At 36.6% G+C, this 15,126-nt stretch overlaps 1 protein-coding gene across 2 annotated transcripts in view; it reads left to right on the forward strand.

Moving 5' to 3' along the window:
* Positions 1 to 15,126, forward strand: part of LOC149080237 (A-type potassium channel modulatory protein KCNIP1-like) — a 68,552-nt gene that overhangs the window by 12,148 nt on the left and 41,278 nt on the right. The window lies entirely within an intron of this gene.

Consider the following 15,126-nt stretch of genomic DNA (forward strand, 5'->3'; position numbering starts at 1 on the left):
CTTTGATCATCTCCCGATGGGGTTGGGCTGTTAATATTCACTGAATATTTGTGGCCGCCCCAAAGGAGAACGAAGACGACAGAGCTTTGTAGCCTGAGTGCTTGAGAATCAACCTTATTTTTTTTAATTTTTTACATTTTGAAATGAAAAGAAAATTAATATATTACAGCATTAATATATAATTCTTAACTTTTTGGCACCCACGGCTTCTCCGCCATATCGGCGGGCCCTATTTCGCACGGCACCCTCACCTAGTGATAATTTCCCGAGGCTTCCTTGCTCTAACAAACTTTATCCGCTGCTCTCTTTCTCTATCGATAATAATTTACCCTTGGCTTCCTCGCGCGCTCTAGTGATGATATCAATATTCTCTGCTTGACACGGTGCCCTTGACAAAGTTGGCGACGCCTCTGAGAGCCGCGATGCACACTCTGAGAACAACTGATATATTCCGCGTGCCTGGTTCTGCTTTATTCACTCTCGTTATTATTAATAATTTACGACAATTGAACAAGAAAGACGATTTTGAGAATTCTCGGGAAATATGATTGTGCGTTCCCAATTCCCTCCAAGAATGTCAAGAATTAGTAAACCACTGCAGTGGAACCTCATTTATACGACGTTGACCAGAGTCAAAACGTTGTATAAATGTGTGAGTCGAATAACTGAGTCTTTTTATAAAAAAATTACTCCCCCCCCCCCCGAGACATATACAAAATATTATAAAATTCAATGTGTTTAATTGAATCTCCGATTCTGTTATTAAAAAAATATTTCAATCATACTTGAGGGGAAAAATTAAATCGCATTTCAAATCACTTGAAGAAATAAAATTTAGCAGAACATTGCATTTGGGTCACGACATTGGGCAAAAAAATTGCAACAAAATCTTCTCGACTTGGGAAAATTTCCCATCTTCTAGTCTAATTTTTTTGGCAATAGATGATTTGCAAGCAGCAGCTTGGTCTTTAATGTTATTTCTCTGCTTTATAGTCGTTTTCAAAATTGACATAGGGATGTTTATCTGTTTTGCATGATATACTTTCGTCATTAATTTAAAATTCTTATCGAATTCTCTATAGTAACTTTCAGAGGAAATGCCTTTCGTTTTCTTGACATTTACAAAGAGCTGCGGATTTGACACAGCCAGCAAACAGAGCACCGCGGTGAGAGAAAATTCCACTGGGAATGATCGAAAGAATTCATACAGTACTGCGTGTGTATACCGTATATGTCTCTTACCGGCAGACCAAGGACACAGGCCGTCAAAACAATTGAAATCCGTTTCTTTGGGGCTCGCCGCGTCTGTGTATTCTCAGAAACAAGCAATAAACAAATAGCTTTTGCGGTGACAATATGCAAGAATTGCTGCAGCAACGGAGTTCGAGTCGAAGTGAAAACGTCGAATAACTTAGGTTTTGCGTCGAATAAATGAATTATTTTAACATTAAAATGTATAGAAACACCAATTGCGACCGAAGCCAAACGTAATATAAACGTGAACGTCGTATATCTGAGTGAAGTATAAACGAGGTTCCACTGTAGCCACTTTTCTGGACCAGACACAGCCCTTCTCTATCGTCCACGGAGCAATTTGCTGGCCTGTTTTCCGATCACCAGATAATTGCATTGTTGGAGTTTGTATGGAAATTTTTTGTTCACTAACAGCAGTGTAGTTAACACAGTTATCTTGGCGTTCTATTCCGGAGACCGAGGATTTTTATCTCCGCACAATGGTGGTCAACTGTGGTTTCTTGTGGTTTCTCAACATTGGTCTTTCCCTGAAAATAAATAAATATTACCACAGCGATCGTTTCACTTTTATTACAAAAAAAAAAGCATTCAACATACTCAAATTTGAAAACTTATATATAAATAAGAGATGAAGAGTATATTCGAGCTTATATATAAAATTCATATTTACTTTCAAATATGAAATTTGAATGATATGGCATTAACTTTTACTTCTACTGACCATCCACTACCCTGGCTTGTCGGCAATTTACCACCGTTAGCAGCTTACAAAACGTTAGGGATATTTCATCCAAAATACATTAGGATGAGACACACATATACATGTAAACACTTCCGGACTAGAGCTATCTAAAATTAATGGGTTATATTGAGAGAACCCATCTGCTTAGTTATGAACGTGCTTTTATTACTCCACCGGCAGCACAGTGGTGGTAGGCTGAAGATGTTTTTCTGTGGTTCCCAACTTTGAGGCGTGAATGCAAGCCGATCCCCCCTGTTAAAAAATCTCGCCACATTGAGCAACAGACATACTACGGTTCAAATATCCAATCATTAAACTTCACTTATAATTTGAAAAATAGATGGCACAGCACTAACAATTCACGCAAAACACTAGATCCTCCCTCAACATGTTAGGCACACATGTTCCGGTATCACTAATTCGGTAGTAGCAATTGGTTACTCCCAAGTTTTCATTGCGTATAAGGGTTTTTGAGGAGGAATTCTTTTCCGCTCATTCTCCGGAATTTTAAACGATTTCGCGTTACTGAATTTCTGAAACTTTTTGATGATTTCCCGTTCCCGAAAAATTTGTCGAGAAATCGGAAAAAATGCTTTTTCAACCTAACTAACCCACAATGTGATATGAAACAAAAATGCTCGCTGTTAATTTTCTGTTGTGGAATTAACACAGGCTGAACTTAGTCACTTATGGCAAAAAAACAAAAATTACGGTGGTATTGAAGGCATGTTGAATTGCTCATATAATTAGTTGGCTACTTCATGCCTTAAGCAGTAGGGAGGCTTATTTCATTATATGAGATAAATATTCAAGTTCCTATCCTACGTATAATAGAGAGGAAAATATCTTGAAAAAAATACAATTTGGATTGGGGGGGGGGGGCTGAACCTGGAAATAAAGATCACGGCTCTGTCGAAACAAAATACTTGAGCAACTGCACACGTTTCTTGGTTGTCTCGTGACAGCTTCGCTCTTAATTAATAGTCGCTTAATAGTTCTCCTCCTCCTCGTAAAGGGGGGGGGGGCAGGACGAAACTTTAGGCTTGGAGTTTTTTTAAAATTTTTTATACTTGATTATTTGATCATATAAAGGATAATTAGACCAGGACCTACAATATATTGAAGATTTCAAACGGCCGCGTCCGACTTAAGCCTTTTTTTACACATCCCACCGTGAGGTGTTGGTGCAATATTTTACACTGTCAATTTATTTGAAAATTAACATGGTGGGCAAAAATTCGGGCCTAAGAGCCAGTTTCAAGGGGGGGAGAGAGTGCTTTATTTTCAATATTTTAAATAAAAATAAAGAAGAAAAATGATTCCCGAAGGTTCGAAAATATCGGAAATTCAGAAACGCTAATCGCGTATGTGCACTGTCGACAGCTGTTTTGACACGCTTTTCACGGCAGTCTCACGCTGGCAGTCAGCGTGTAAACGCCACAACGTAAGGTTCAGTGTAGGCTTTGGTTAGCTGAATTCAGGTCGGAACGCATGTTTAATGCCGTGTACGAATTTAGTGGAATGTAGAGCCTCTCAGATTCGTATCAACTGCTTATTTCTGCAGCAGTTGATTTAAAACCACCTCAAATATATACTACCAAATACTTGGCAAAGGATCGAATACCGTTTGGACATCTGCAGAGCCACTAATGATGCTAACAATGAACTTTATCAACCTGCAAATAAATTTGAGTTGTCCTCTTTAATGAAACTAAAATTTATAATTACTCATGGGTAGTGCTCTCATTGCAACCCATTACTTTTGGAAACTTTCAGCCGGAACACCCTGTAGTACATATGTGAGGCTATTTGAAAAGAAATGAGAATCTTTTTATAGCTCATTATTAACTAAATTAATTAAGTTTCCGGTAAATAAGCTGTTGGGATGTATAAGCCACACAATAAGAAATGACATAAAATTTTTTTTTCGCATTTTAGACGTTGACCTTCGTATAAGATACGTGTAATTTTCATTTAAAAATTATATTTAAAAAAAAAACGATATCGAAAAACAAAAGTAAATGTTTTTTAACTTATTTTATTTTAACTGCATTTAACTTACGGTTCAAATGTTTTTTTTTAGAATTTCATTTTTTACGCAACATTAGACATTATTCTGAAATTCAAATTTAATTATTCAACTGGATTAAAAAGAAATACGTGAATAAAAAATTCTCATAAGAATTCATTAAAATCTCTTAAAGTCAGAACGTCAGAGAAAAACGATATCAAATAGGTCACAGCTTTTTTAAGTAACTGCAAGAGCTAAAATTTAACTTTCAAATCAATATAAGCCGTGGCTTTATTACTAGAAATTACGGTAGTTAGAGTCCAGCTCGATATGATCTTTTTATATAGCTTATCGACTTATGCGCACTGGACCTAGCGTGCCTGTCATTCTTGGAAGTGTTTTGTCATTGATTTCAAAATCGCCTCCGCCTACTTTAGAAACGCAGTTAATGAGAAAAATTGTTGGCCCCAGAGCTCTGATTTCGTTCGAGCTTATAAAAAATAAGTTTAACGGAGCAAAATCCGGGCTGTATGATGGGTGCGGTGCATATTCGATGTTTTGTCGAGACAAATATTGGGCGATGGCTTAAGCTGTATTCTTCTGTGGTTGGCACCTGCGTCCCTTACAACACAGCATACCCTTACGTTGCCAATATTTTTTATGTTCAATATTTATTTTAATAAAACACATCGAATGTATACCGCACCAACTTTACAGCCCAACCTTTCTTCGTGACTTCTTTTATCGTCATTTTGTGGTGCCAACGAGTTCGTCCATCAAATGTGGTTCTAAAAAAAGAGATTCGATTTCAAAATTAGTGTCGAAAGAAGCATTTCAGTACTTTCAAGAATAGAATGCAGACAGACTAGGCCAAGTGCGTACAAGGCGATGCGCTACTGCATTTACTAAAAGATCATATCAATCAAGACCAACTAGTTTAGTTTTGTGAATAATATTTCATTCTATATTCTGCGTTCAATTAGCATATTTCGATCGATATAAAGCAATAAAAACAGATATTTTTTGTTATATTTTTGGAATAGGCTACACAATAGGCTATACAATAGGCATACCACATTGATGTACGCACCGCAGTGTTGTAAAAGCAATTTCAATATGCTTGTCAGTTTAAAATTAACGCCGCTACGGCATGTCTACCGCAACCTTCCGAAATAAAATTTATTGCCCTTGTGTAATCACTGCTTCTTTATGTCTTTATATCCTATTCAATAAAATTCGTTAGAAAAAAATGCTTGTTAAATGGTCAGAATAATTTGTTAACGGTTAAATCAATTGATACTTAAACTTTTGCAATGATGTTCACACACGGTCAGTTTCTCCATCTTTGTGTTTTTCTCAACGATTTCCAATGTTTCCGCCGCATCAGTATGAGCGTCGCAAGCTAAGATTATCGTTTTAAAAATGTTAGCCTTGCGCTGGGCCGTAACTAGAATTTTTTGTCATCGGGGCAAACATCGTTTTGCCACCCGCACAACTTTAAAATTTGATAATTTTAAACTGCCTCCACCCTAGCTTTTGGGACACATGTTGAGTCAATACACAATAAACAATGCATTTCGAACTGCTTAATGCGATTGCACTGCCTTTTACAGCCTTTCTTTTTTCTGTCATATGAAGTACTCGAATTATTTCATCGTACACGATATACCATGACTTCGGCAATTTTTCTTTAACTGAAAATCATTCCGATAGCTTTCCACTTTTATAAGATCACGTTCTTGATACACCATATAGACGCAATCCTCAAAATTCGCATATAATCGAATGCTTTTCTAAACTTTTGAGACAGCCTTTTTTTGTTTTCGATATTATGAATATTCTAAACATTCTTTCGTAAATTTTTTTCTCTATACATGTAGAAATGTTTCAGGTATTATTCATTGAAAGGTGCTAATTTTACTTACCGTGTTTTTTATGTTATTATAAGAAAAGTGCATTATCTAAACTTTTGAGATGTACTGTAAAGTGATCAATGAATACCATTTCGAAAGTTATTTTATATACTATACTTTGAAAAATAGTTTTTCAACATCTTCTTTTATAGAGTGCTCTCGATTCCTTTAGGGAGCACTGTGGTGCTCGCAAGCGATAGGTTTAGGATGTTTATTTAGCCCTCCTACTCCTAACCAGATCATGACCCGTCGCTCTATCTCAATGAAGGGATATAAGCAGTAGGTTGAAGAAGACCTGGATCGTGCTGGAAATTGTGCGTGTATGTGTTGTGAACCTAACGTGAAGTTTGTCTCTGTGTAATTTTAGTTATAGTGCTGCCATCTGTCATCTATATCTTGAACTATGAGAAGTACACTCATTGCCATAAAAATTTGCGCACCAAGAAATAATTGTGAGATCGAAACGAAAGTTGGCCTGAAGGTACATGTCGGGCAGATATGCAAATGATTAGAAATGCAGCGTGATTGCGCATTGCGTAATGCCACTAGAGGGCGTTGAACTTCGTTCTCCTTGGAGTATATATATTTAATCGTTTGCAAAGGAAATGCTGAGGTAGACGTGCCGTTACGCCGCCGTCGAAGACCATATGAGCAGTTGTCAGAGTTCGATAGGGGAAGAATCATCGGGATGATGGAAGCTGGGTGGTCAGCTCGGCGAGTAGCTCGTCAACTAGGCCGTTCTGATTTTACTGTGAGGAGGTGTTGGGACCAGTGGACAGAAGAGACGTCATTTACACGGCGACCAGGTTCAGGACGCCCTCGACAGACCAGTCGTCGAGAAGACCGTCACATCATCCGAAACGCACGTGTAGAGCCAACTGCCTCATTGGCCGCTATCCAGACACAGGCAGCAGCTTCACTACGGGCCCCTGTGTCTTCCCGAACCATCGCAAGGCGCCTGGCTGAAGGACATCTGGTATCGCGGCGCCCATTACGTGTGCTGCCAATGACACCCACCCACCAACGCCTCCGTTTGGAGTGGTGTCGAGCACGACGGGATTGGACTGCAACGGAATGGAACCAGGTCGTCTTCAGCGACGAATCGAGATTCAACTTGAGCAGTGATGACAATCGTGTTCGTGTGTGGAGGCCCCGTGGTGAACGCTTCAATCCTGCCTTCGCTTTACAGCGACACACTGCTCCCACAGCTGGTGTCATGGTATGGGGTGGCATTGCTTACGATACACGGTCACCCCTAATATTGATCCATGGCACAATGACAGCCCAGCGGTATGTCCATAACATCCTTCAGCCACATGTGTTGCCACTCATGGCAGGGCTCCCAGGAGCCATTTTTCAACAAGACAATGCTAGGCCACACATAGCAAGGATGTCACAAGACTGCCTTCGCCATATTACCACCCTTCCCTGGCCTGCTCTATCCCCAGATTTGTCACCAATCGAGCATATCTGGGATCATTTGGGACGGCAAGTTGGACACCCTACGAGGTTGGTCGAACTAGAGGCGCATTGACAGCAACTGTGGAACGAGATGTCTCAGGACATCATACGGAACTTGTATGCCTCAATGCCCGCTCGTATCGCATCGTGCATTCGCGCTAGAGGGGGTCCAACAGAGTACTAAAACTTCTGTTCATCTGTTACTTTTTTCTGCAATAAATGATCCTTTTTCTTGGATTTTCTAATCACTTACTTATATCAACGTAGTACTTACATGTGTAAAATTTCGTTTCATTTTGACGACTTCTTCTGGGTGCGCAAAATTTTATGGCAATGAGTGTATAATGACTGAGTATTTGTACCGTTGTAGGCCTCCTGCTCTCTGTGACGAGACTTTTTCACAGGAAGATGGGCTCGCATTCGCGCATCGAAGTTGTGAACCACAGAAAACCAACTTCGGCCGACCACCACTGTGGCACCGATGGGGTTCGAACCCAAGTCTTCGCGATGTTAGTCCGTAACTATGACCACTCGACCACCACAGCGGCTGTTTATCTAGTCCAGAGTCATTTGCTTAGACTGGGGGAAAGCGGTAGAGCAATTTGAGATAAAGGATATTAAAAAATGTTTCTATCAATATTGATTGGGAGTTAAATTTGAATAAATTTGTTGAATCTCTCTCTCTCTATTTCAAGCTAAAAGTTGTGATTGTTCTTTTTTAACGTCAGACTGACTACCCCTGGGTGTTCTTGGACAAAATTCTCAGAGTGAGCGAGCCCAAATTTGTGAAATTAATAAATAATTGCTGATAATTGATTGTTAATTAATTAATTATTGACAGTTTATCTATATTTTTTTTCAAAATAAATTCGCGAATATAACCGTAACCAACCCCGATTTTTCATTGCTTGGTCTTTAGCTAAACCCCCGTGATTCATCCCTCTTATCCATTTGTGGTCCGCGAGCTTCACAAATTCATTGATGTGATCATTGAATGCAAAAATTTGAATACCCCTACTCTGCAATTTTATAAGCAAGCCAATGTCGGAAAAATGAAACAATTAATGTCTACCAATCAGCATGATTTCAATGAATTTTTACTTTTAATCTTTCTTGCTTGAGAAGAATGGTAAGACGTAAACACACACACATTTGTCTGTAAGTTACTTCAGAGTAAAACATACATTTCACTGAAATAACGGATGCTTCCATTTCTATGACAAATAGATGGCGATACATTTTACTCATTTCAAAACAGTAAGAACTTCATCATATACAGTGAAACCTCGATATAACGATAATTTTCGGACCAAGAAAAAAAAATAGTTGTAGAGCGATTATCGTTATATCGAGTATCGTTGCAGCGAGGTTTCACTGTATATGTTTTTTCTCTCGGGAATGACAGCCAAATATTTGTAAAAGATCAAACTTACTTCTATACATTGAAAAAATCAATCAAAATATTGTTTCATTTGATCAGACCATCTTTCCAAATTATGCATTCCTTTTATGGATTAATAAAATCGAAGCCGTATTCTCCTCAGTTCTGGTGTCACCTGTAGGAGATACTAGATAGCACTTTAACTCTTTCACTATTGATCGTACTTTAAAGTACAGTACCACTAATTTTTCAACCCTTATAACATTTCTTACATATGTTGTTGGATGCTGATATTTTGAAATATAAAGGCTGTATAACTATTTTACGATTACCATGGATATTTGAATACCAGATGACAGCAAACGTGTGAACAACTGTTAGATGTTTCGCCCCTGTAAAAGTGCTTACTATACTACACTTTCATGTGATGCAGTAAACACTGCTTTTACAAAATGTTCCCTAGCAAATGTATTAAACAAATTATGGTTTTTTTTTGCGGTAAAAGAAATAAATATTCCTTATATATATTATGTATTATCTATATATATATAATGACATGTCCTAATTCACTGACTGATTCATCGTCGCCGAGCCGAAACCACTGAATTTATGAATATGAAATTTGGTCAGTAGTTTCATTTCATGAAGTAAAGACCGACTAAGAACGGATTTTTCAAAAATTCGACCCCTAAGGGGGTCATAAGGGGGTTCAAAGGTTGTACAGAGAAATCATGCCGAGCCGAAACCGCTGGAGCTATCTATATTTATGAAATTTTGTCAGTAGTTTTATTTCATGATGTAAAGACTCACTAAGAGATTTTTTTTTCGAAATTCTGCCTCTAAAGTGGTCATGGGGGGGGGGGGGGGTAGGCTCATAGGTTATATGAGACAATCATCGCTGAGCCGAAATCACCGAAGCTATAAATATGAAATTTAGTCAGTATTTTTATTTTGTAATGTGAAAACTCACTAACAATGAATTTTCCAAAATTCATACTGTGGGGGGGGGGGGCAAAATTTATATGGTGCAATCATCGCTCAGCACAAACCACTGGAAGCCATAAATATGAAAAATTCGGTAAGTATTATATTTTATAATATAGAGACTCGCCAAGACGGAATTTCTGGAAATGTAACACCCAAGGGGTCATGAAGGATTCAAATGTTATTGGAAGGAAAGATCGCCAAGCAATTTTCAGATTACCAAATCCATGCGAGCGAAGCCGTGGGTAACAGCTAGTTCAACATATTTGAATTGGTATTTTTTTTATTGTAAGACAAAACTTTCAAATACTGTACCAGGTAAATTAATTCCTCCCCAGCATGGCCCAACCCACACGGGTAAAGGGCTAATATCCCGGAAGGGACAGATCCCGGGCCTTGTCTGGTCTGACAGGTAAATTAATTAGTTGTGTACTACATAATTTTTTTTTAGGCTTTAATTGGTCTCACGACAATTCAGCGCAGTAATTGCGTTTTGTAAATATATAAGAATTCCCTTTCTCTCCACTTTTTCCAGACTTGGGACTGGCATACTTTCAGTTATGAATGAATGCTTTGAAATGATTTTGAAAATAAAATGTGGTTAGAATTGTTTTTTTCTGACACAAATTTTCTTCACATTGGCCAGTATTTTTCCGTATTCATCATATTCCAATTCATATGTCTTTTACATGATATTGTAAATTAATTCAATATTCTTAATTGTCTCTGTAATACTTGCTATCTAGTAAATCTTCAAACTTCTCTCAAGTATGTCTTTGTCGAAACGAATGCTAATGCAGCTAATTTTCTAATTTTCTCATATGTAATGCAAAATCACTGACGAATACTTAAGTTGCAATCCACTTGTCTGCACTTGATGCCATAAACACTGTGGAAAATGGAAAAACATCCTCTTTGACAAAAACATCCATTGTGGAAACGCTTGCTTTATAGCAGATAGGGACTCATGTTCGAAATCTATCAAAATCCTAAGAGACTTGAGTCCTGATTTCAGTACCTTTAAAGTTTGGTACATTTTAACGTAGGAATCTGTTGTACTATTTGCCATGAGGACATACACTAGTAGAAAAGCTTGCCCGTTAGTGGTAAAAGTCCCATCGGCAAACCAGTGTTCACTATCTTACAGAACACCTAAGTTCTTCTCTGTTGGAAAATATACAATCTGAATCTCTGCTATCACGAAGAAGAAACGGTAGACCGTTAAGGGTTGTAGTGCAACTGTTTCGATGAGAAGATCGTCAACAGTTTTTTGATTTATTATTATTTTTTGAATAACTGTACGTGTGATAGTACTGAATTGTCGCGGCGCTGAATTTCCGTAGATTCTTTTAATTAGAACTAAAATGGCCTAACAAAAAAGTGACATAATTTTTTTATTTTTTTCTTTCATAATGTGGTAGTGAAAGGGTTAAGAAATTCCACCTAGCTAAATGAAAATGCTCACAGAGAGCTCTGTCTCTTCCATTTGTGTTTTCTTATCTTTTAACATGACTGCCTTACATTTTTTTACATTACTTTAATTTCTGTACGTTCAGTCATATTTTGGATCATTTCACTACGAAAACTACCTGAAATTTTTAACAACAATCGGCTACTACTAGATCATTCCCTTTATACATGTTACTATCGACCACAATTTTTCTAAACATCGTTTAGTGTGTTTGAATATTAAATACATTTTTTCGTAGCAAACTCGATATTAAATGTTTTTTTCCAACATAATACCATACTTTTGTTTTTCGTCGTTAAAAATCAGATTCAACTAAGCTATATCTGTAACTTTATAACAAGTGGTTTTCATAGTCTATAACCTTATTTCTATTAATTTCAATTCATTCCGTTCATTCATTGGTTCATAATAAATGTTTCTTTTCATCATCTTCTTTTTGTTCTCCTCGTCCCATTATTTAATACTTTTTTCCAGGGGTTATAGGTTTAACGTCGTTCACGTGCGTTAACTTTCAACTAATAACATCTTTTCCATACTCTATTAGTAACATTCATCTGATAGTGAGAATTACATTATTTTAGTACGATTTAGCACTCTCTGTAATATTAATCTAATTTTACAATTTGTATGAAACTCTCGCGTGACTGACAGACATTCCTTTATTGCTTTTTTTTCAGGTATCACATAAATTTTTGTAGTTTTATTTATTTTATTGATATTAAATGAAGCTGCACATCAGTAAAAGGGATATTACTAGTTGAAGATTAAGGTCAATATGCCAGACGAGTGCGATTGTCCCCGTACACGAAAGTACAAGCAGTTCAGAAAGATAAAAAGTCCAACGATATGTTCGCTAAAAATACTATATCTTTCTGCACCATCAGTTGTCAGATGAGCGCTGTTTTTCACGCAAGAACCGATTTCACAATAGAAAAATCTTCCTGCCCGTGAACTGCTGCGCGATTTTCGCGTCCGCGATCATCCAGCAACTCCAGTTACAGTGGAACCTCGTTTATACGACGTTCAAGAGGTTGAGTCAAAACGTTGCGTCGTAAAAATGTGAAAGTCGAATAACTGAGAATTGAAAAATATAAGGACTTTCTTTTCTCCCCACAGACGTGTACGAAATATTATAAAATTCAATGTGTTTAATATTGCATCTCTAATTCTGTTAGAAATAAATAAATAAATAAATATATATATATATATATATATATATATATATATATATATATATCATTTTTGAATAATCTTTCAATCATACTTGAGGGAGAAAAAGTTAAATCGCAGCATTTCAAACCACAATTTAGCAGAACATTGCCTTTAAGACACGATATTAGGTAAAAAATTGCAACAAAATCTTTTTGACTTTTCCTCATTTTGTGGTCTTTTCATCACTTTGCCCCGGAGCCCATGATGCTATCAGGACAGCTCTGAACCCACCAACGGTATTTGCTGACAGCCATTTAAAATTGTTTATTTCAGTTATTCAAAATGGAAATTGTATGTAGTCGATTTTCAGCACCCATGGGACCTAGGATATGTCGAATTATTGAAATCGTCAGATAACCGAGAGGGCGTATTATCAGTGACATTTTTAGGTGTACAAACATCGGCTATATTCTATTTCCAACTTCGTGTGAGAACAATAATGAAATAAATTTTTGAATTTTGAAATTAGAAAGTTATTCAATACCGTAAATACCGTACTTCTCAGAACGTTTTGAAAACTTTTTGTTTTTGAAACCTTTCTGAATTTGGGACGCTCATGTATGTATACTAATAATGCATATCTAAGTATATAATGAACAATCGTTCATAGATTGCAATAGCAGCACAACTTAAAAAACAAAAATCTTACTCGTTCAAAAATAACTATCTTTATCATCCTGCAACACTATCACGAGAGTAAGTTATTAAATATCCATCAGATTAACAACGTAATCATTATATATTACATTATTTAAACCCTTTCTCGTTTTTTGACGTGAATACGTCTTTTAATAGTTTAAATATTCTGACGATACTGGGAGCATTCTAAAAAATGTGTGACGAAATGCTTTGAACGCTCATATCTCAAAAAGTACGCAAAAAGTCAAAAGCAATGGTATCGTCATATGCAAAATTTCAAAAACAAATCCAGTTATATCGCTCCAGTTTTAATATCACTTCCCGTCTGGACACCAGACCAACGCCATCTATAGCTAGACTATAGATGGCGATATATAGCTAGACTACAGTGCGCCATCTAACGCCATCTGTAGTTATAGGAGGTGTTGACCAGACCCGCTGCCCTGATTCGTAACGAATTGTTTTCCGCTATATCTCGAGCAGTTCACAACGAAAATAGACGACATTGGTGTCGTGTGTTAGCTATCTCAAAGACAATTGATAATGACAATTAATTCAAGGTTCGTTCATTATGCTCATCACATCATTCAAAGCACAAAAACTTATTCACTTCAAAACTTGTGACCGTGCTTATATGACACAGCCTACGCCAATTTTTTTTCTTTCTCTCTATGTTGCCAAGAAAATATATAATGTACAAATTTTGAGGCTCCGGCCTGAACCAATAAATAAATTTCTTTCTCTACATAATTTCAAAAATATACTCTATAAACCATAGTTTCCCAACCTTTTTCGTCCCATCGCCCCGTTCTTCAGAATTTTTTTTTTCCCCATCGCAATCTAACCCATAGGATCCTATGTTGTACCTGTAGCTTCTACCTCTCCATTGGAACTTTCGATCGCCCAAGTTGGGAATCACTGCTCTAAACTGTGAAGGAATAAATGGCAACTGTGACTAAAATTTTTATTTAAAAAAAAGAGAAGCTTGTGAACAGCTGAGTTAGGTGCTATCGTTAAATCCATTTTTGGTTTGTTTGGTAGAAAACAAATAAATATACGTGTAAACTAGACATTTACAAATTTTTGTAAATGTCTAGCAAAGAGTATTGCAGAATAATTGCATTCGAAGGCTAATGTGGATTATTCATCTACGTAATAGCCTAACACAGTTTTAAACAGTTGTGAAGAAGCACCATATTGATGAGAATGAATTGGTTTGAATCCCAGAAATGTTTGCAGATACCATTTTAAGCTGTATAAAATGGCAAATGTCGGATTTCATTCAGACGTTGAAATAGTCTGTCATTGAAAAATTTTAGGTCTCCTAAAATATCAGAATTTTCGAGATTTCTAAACATTTTTCCGCTTTCTTTTGTGTATTAGGACGTTCTTTTCGTAAGCATTTAGTCCAATTCTGGACGAGATTTCTACAAAGAGATATCAGTTTGTTTGAGAAATTTCAGAAGATCATTTGTTCACTTTTTGATGAATACTTAGATTACATCGAAAGGATTACATTGTACTCATTGAGAGGGACGTAGATGTTGGAGAACACTATTTTGATATTTTTAGAAATTTAAAAGGTTTGTCAAAGTGGATCATGCGATAACGTTATCTGCACGGAAACATCAACTCGGAAACTCGGGTTAAAGTAAAGTTAACTTTAGGGATATCTTTTTTTCAGAGAAATATAAGTTCTTTGAGAGCAAGATACTATTGATAGCAGCCATGTCTAATTTTGAAACATGTTTATGGCACATTAATAGTAGAGATTGCATGAAGATCTGTTTGATGGAGTTTATGTTTTAACGTGCCACTTAGTTGTGTTCAATGATTATTCATAAAATTTCCGAAAATTTCCAAATTATTTTGATGAATGATTTTTTCCTTGAACCCTCCATTTTCCGAATTGAAGATAGGACCAACTTGAATGAAAATAATATTTATTAAACAAATTAGCATTGAAGGTATGGAGGATAACTTTTCTATGTTCAGTATTTTAGATATCATTAGTTTAAATAACCAAGAACTTCTTGTAGATGAGAATGCGCACGTTTG

This window comes from Pholcus phalangioides, unplaced genomic scaffold (genome assembly GCF_987345545.1).
Source record: "Pholcus phalangioides strain wild (caught in Gottingen) unplaced genomic scaffold, Ppha-v1.0 ptg000011l_1, whole genome shotgun sequence".
NCBI lineage: Eukaryota > Metazoa > Arthropoda > Arachnida > Araneae > Pholcidae > Pholcus > Pholcus phalangioides.